The 5,797-nt window shown below is 47.3% G+C and overlaps 1 pseudogene; it reads left to right on the top strand.

The window, feature by feature from the left end:
- Window positions 1-1,362: 1,362 nt before the first annotated feature.
- Window positions 1,363-2,935, top strand: LOC123082569 (uncharacterized; annotated as a pseudogene).
- The last annotated feature ends 2,862 nt before the right edge of the window (window positions 2,936-5,797 follow it).

Consider the following 5,797-nt stretch of genomic DNA (forward strand, 5'->3'; position numbering starts at 1 on the left):
GACTCAAGGGTCATCTTTATTTTACCCCTCCGGGCCAGTGCTTCTCTAAGTGTTGGTCCGAACTGAGTAGACTGCGGGGCCACCTCGGGGAAACTTGAGGGTTGGTTTTACTCGTAGGATGTCTCATCCGGTGTTGCCCTGAGAACGAGTTATGTGCAGCTCCTATCGGGATTGTCGGCGCATCGGGTGGCTTTGCTGGTCTTGTTTTACCATTGTCGAAAAGTCTTGTAACCGGGATTCCGAGCCTGGTCGGGTCTTCCAGGGAGAAGGAATATCCTTCGTTGACCATGAGAGCTTGTGATGGGCTAAGTTGGGACACCCCTGCAGGGTTTTTGAACTTTCGAAAGCCGTGCCCGCGGTTATGGGCAGATGGGAATTTATTAATGTCCGGTTGTAAAGAACTTGACACTTAACTTAATTAAAATGCAACAACCGCATGTGTAGCCGTGATGGTCTCTTCTCGGCGGAGTCCGGGAAGTGAACACGGTGTTGGAGTAATGCTTGAACGTAAGTAGTCTAGGATCACTTCTTGATCATAGATTCTCGAACGTGCTTTTGCCTTCTCTCCTCGCTCTCGTTTGCGTAAGTTAGCCACCATTTATGCTAGTGCTTGCTGCAGCTCCACCTCATACATTTTCCCTACCTATAAGCTTAAATAGTCTTGATCACGAGGGTGTGAGATTGCTGAGCCCCCGTGACTCACAGATTACTTCCAAAACCAGTTTGCAGGTGCCGATGCAACCATGCAGGTGACACAACCGAGCTCAAGGAGGAGCTTGATGAAGACCGTGTTCATTGCGTTGTTCCGTCTCAGTTGATCAGTAGTGGAGTCCAGTTAGGGCGATCGGGGCTCTGTAGCATTAGGGGTAGTCTTCTTTTATTTGGTTCCGTAGTCGGACCTTGTTTGTATCTGGTTGATGTAATGCTTTATTCATGCAATGTGTGAAGTGGCGATTGTAAGCTAACTCGGTACCTCTTTCTTATTCAGTACATGGGAAGTGGGAGGTGTAAAGATTACCCCTCTTGCGACATTGCCTTCAATGCGGTTATGCATCTAAGTCGTGCTCCGACACATGAGAGATATAGCTGCATCGAGAGTGTTACAAAAGGGCCTTACGAACTGGTGCTATTGCCCAGTTCTGCACTAGTGGTTTCACAGGTACTCAGAATGTGACTCAACTTACGTGGTTATAAGCTGACTTGAACGTAGATACATGGCAATGACTTAGGCTACTTTCTCCTATTGCATAAAATTTATCCAGTAGCAAATTCACTTTCATCAGAATTTCAGGCATGTGATAGATAGAGTGTGGACACATGACAATAATCCAATTATGTAGTAGCAAATATACAAGTGAAAAAAATTATATCTGTTGGCAAAAATGAAAACCGAAATCCATCTAGTTCAGTGGAATTCAGCGATTTCGGTTACGGTTGAAACATTTCTTAAATCGAAATTGGAAACCAGCAAAGCGCAGTCAGTTACAAGCTGCGCATGCTTTTGATGTTTGGGCGGCCCCACTGTATGCTGTAGCAAGAAAGCAAATGCTGGCAGAGGAGAGTGGCCAAAGCCAAGCTCAGTGGTCGGTGTGATGTGATGGCTTCCATCCCGTACAGTCCCCGCCGTCGGCAGACGGAGTCCTCCGCCTGGCCCGACCTCCCACCGGAGCTCCTGGAGAAGGTCTTCCGCTCGCTCGACCCGCTCGCCCGCGTTGCCGTCCGGCTCGTCTGCTCCTCGTGGCGCTCCTGCGCGCGGGCCGCCCCGGCCCCATTCCCGGCGCCCTTCGAGGCCCCACTTCTCCTCCTCCGCCGCCAAGGATCCGGCGCCGAACTTGCCGTCTTCAGCCTCAGGCGCCGCGAGATCCTCCCCTTCTCCCTCCCGGCCGGCCGGTGCTGCGGGCAGATCGGGGGCTGGCTCGCGATGGCCTCAGACGGGGACAACGCCCTCGCGCTGTGCAACGTCTTCTCTGGCGAGTCCGTCGCCGTGGCCCGGGCCCTCGCGTTCCCGGTCGCCAAGGTCGTGCTCTCCGCCCCGCCCAGCTCCCCCGGCTGGGTGGCCGCCCTGCTCAGCCGCTCGGGCCGCACGGTCGAGCTCGTCCGGCCGGACAGCGTCATGTCCGCCTCCTGCAGGACCACGATCGACGCCGCCGGCTCGGGGCACGGAGGTTTCCAGGACGTAGCATTCTGGCGCGGCCGGCTGTGCGCCCTGGCCGACGACGGCGCGGTGCTCGCCTACAGCGCCAACCTCTGCGCGCGCTGCACGGGGAGGAGGTCGGGCACCAGCTGTACAACTGGAAGTGGCGGCGCTTCTATCTGGTGGAGTCCGATGGGGAGCTCCTCCTGGTGGCGAAGAAAGTAGTGCAGGGCATAAGGCGGTGTTCGTGCCGGCCCAAGTATTCGGTTCAAATGGAGGTGCGGCGGTTCCTGCCGGCGCGGCGTGAGTGGGAGGCAGCGACGGAGCTTCCCGGCGGGAAGGCGCTGTTTGTGGGGACGGCTGCCTCGGTGGCGGTGTCGTCGTCGGCATCGCCGGGGATCCGGAAGAACTGCGTGTACTTGGCGCAGCGGGACGAGGGGATGCATGCCATCGGCGTGTACTCGCTTGGCGACCGGGAGACGACGGTGCTGGGCATCGCCGGCGGGCACTTGGTCGACATCGAGCCCGTCTGGACTTCCCCGTGGGTCGCCTGATCTGACCCCCCGCCTGCGTGCACGGCATGTCTGTCTGAATAAGCAGCAAGCAATCGTAACCTCCTGCTAGCTGCTACAGTGGTGCGAGTGCGATGTACTCATGGTCATGGGTGTGATTTCTTTCCTGCACTGTCATTCAAAAAAGAGTGCTAGTAGTATTTATTGATGTATCAGTGATATATTTATTAAACAATTATTATAGGTACCTCGAGCAATTATGAAAAATAATTGAGAAACTTCAACTAAGTTCACGGTCAAAGATGGCAACATGCACACTATCGAGCGGATAGTACGGGTTGTAGTGGAAAGTCCCGTTCCCATGATACCAATTGGGTACTTCTTTTAACCCTATATATGTGTGTGCGTGGGTAGTAAATCTGACCCACACCCACCTCCTTGTAGGGTTATTACTCGTGAACAATCACACAACGGGCTTCACACATTGCTCAATTTTTTTATTTTATTTTTTTGCAATGACATTTCTCGAACTTTGAAGTACCTCCAATAGTATTGTGTGGACTCACACATGGCATGTGATTTTGCTTGCAGCCACACAACGATATCATATAAAGAAGAAGACTCAATTTGTATAAAAGGTCGAAACGAATTATTGATGTCATAACCCATACTATCCAGAGCCTCTTTGATTTGCAGGATAAAAACATATATTATTCTCCCCCCTAAATTAATGTGTACTACATATCATGTGAAATTTAGCATCCACACAAATTAATCTCTTGGAAAAATTCCTTTTGTATTCCGGTCATCCAATCAAACAAACAAAAAAACCTCTAAAATTCCAATGACATGACATTGCAGTCCTAAAAAATATATCATATTCCTATGTTCTTAGAATTCCACTAATCAAAAATGCCGGCAGCAGTGTCCTCAAATACAATATGTCATAGGTAAACAAGAGCAAGAAAAACTAATTTAAGGTGCGTTTAAAGCTGGGGAAAAAGTTCACGTATGAGTGATTTACAAACCTCGTTGGTCCCAAAGATTTTTTTTAGAAATTTGGAGGATTAGAACATTTAGGATGTTTTAGATAGGAGTTGTTTAATTTGTAGAATTAAATTGCGTTAAAAGTTTTGTACTCATCAGAATACATTTTGTAGGAATTTTCTATGGCTCCGAAAGCGTTTGCGAAAAAGTGAAAACTTTGGTACTCCCTCTGTAAACTAATATAAGAGTGTTTAGATAACTAAAGTAGTGATCTAAACGCTCTTATATTAGTTTACGGAGGGAGTATATGCTAAATTAATTAACCTGGCCCAAATTCAGGTGATCATCATGTTACAGCTCCGCTTTTTTTTAGTTTTCCTGACAGCGAATCGAGTTGGCTCTCTCGTGGGGTCGAGATCAATGGTGACAAGGCGTGAAACTGAAACGATGCTCAAATGAGCACACGCGACACGAATTACAGAGGACAGGCGTGGTAAAGGTAGGTCAAGTCAGGCATGGCTGCTCTACAGGTTTGTCTTGTTTGGTCAATTGCATGCATGCGCGATTCCTGCACCTGTACCAACATACCGTACGTGTGCATGCATGGCCGTTACACAGTGCAGTTCTTCCTCACATGCATGGCCTTGTCAGTTCACTGCCACTTCCTCTGACCAAAAGACATGGTTGCATGCATGCCAAAAGCAAAGCAACACATATGTGTACACAGTACCGATCTGATTCAGAGACGGCAGGAGAGAGAGAGGAAGAGGGAGAGTGAGAGAGAGAGGAAGTGGAAGAGGGAGAGTGAGAGAGAGAGGAAGTGGAAGAGGGAGAGTGAGAGAGGAAGAGGGAGAGAGAGAGAGAGGAAGAGGGAGAGTGAGAGTGAGAGAGAAAGGAAGAGAGAAATAGATGTGCATACATGTAGAAAATGGTTAGTTGCACCAGGAAAGTGCTTGAGTTATCCTTGGAGTCCATTACGTGCAATGTTATAGTTAAATGCAGATTAGACTCATGCCAATACTACTTTGGAGTTGAGCGCAAAAGGTTGTTATCATGCAATCAAACATGAAACATCACAGAATAGCAAATAATTCATACTATCATGTACTCCCTCCGTCCCATAAAATAAGAGCGTTTTCATGTGACGGAGGGAGTACTAGTATATATAATCATAATATTAGTAACTTTAAAAAAACATATTTTTAGTTTTGAAAAAAAAATGTTCGAAGAATCCATGCTATGCATGTAAAGCACACCTGCATGACAGTTTTGGTAGAACACGCAAATCATTTTTGGCATTTGCTTTACTATGTGTGTATATACTGTACACGCTTGGTTTTTTTTTCCATAAGATTTTGTAATTTATAGATATGATCTTCACCATGTTCATGTATCTTTTCATATGGTACTGGTCCGAAAATTCTCTTCATCAAACAGCACCTCTGTAGCAAAACTTCGTATATTGAAAACTAGCCACAAAATTTATTTCAAATTGAATCAAAGAGGGAGTTATTAAAGTTAGAGCGCACGCTAGGCAAATGAACAATGTAAACTGTAAAAAAAAAGGACTTGTATTGTCACATCGCCAACCGTTGACGTGCACTTTACTCGTTTCTGTCCACTTTAGATAGATCTTGCAACCTGGGGTCTGCCACAGATCTGCATGCCGGCCGCTAGGCACCACAGCGTCACTGTACATGCATGTACAGATGTCTATGATGGATTGACTCTGTCGTCTCCTCAATCCTCATCATGCGGGATGCATTCGCACGCAGCAAACCAAAAGAAAAGAGCAAGAGTGGCTCCTCGACATTGCTGGTAGTAGTACTACAAGCCAAGTTTTCAACTCACGGGTTATTTATCTCTAACTTTTCATTGGCTCTAAAGGGTGGATAGGAACTCAAAGAACATCTCAAAAGCCGGCTGAACTCAAAAGCATTTGAGATGTATGGGTGGTTCACTAGGTAAAAATATATATCTAAATTTCTTAGTTTTTTGAACTCAAAGCACATAACATGCATCTAGAAAGCCGAGCATAGCCGGCACTCGGCGCACTTGACCATTTGAGATGTACTGGGGTTCAGTAGGTAAAAGAAAACAGGATTTAGAAGTTCTGATGTTTTTTAATGGGACATATAGATGATGCATATGTACCATCCTACTA

Source organism: Triticum aestivum, chromosome 4A (assembly GCF_018294505.1).
Source record: "Triticum aestivum cultivar Chinese Spring chromosome 4A, IWGSC CS RefSeq v2.1, whole genome shotgun sequence".
Classification (NCBI taxonomy): domain Eukaryota; kingdom Viridiplantae; phylum Streptophyta; class Magnoliopsida; order Poales; family Poaceae; genus Triticum; species Triticum aestivum.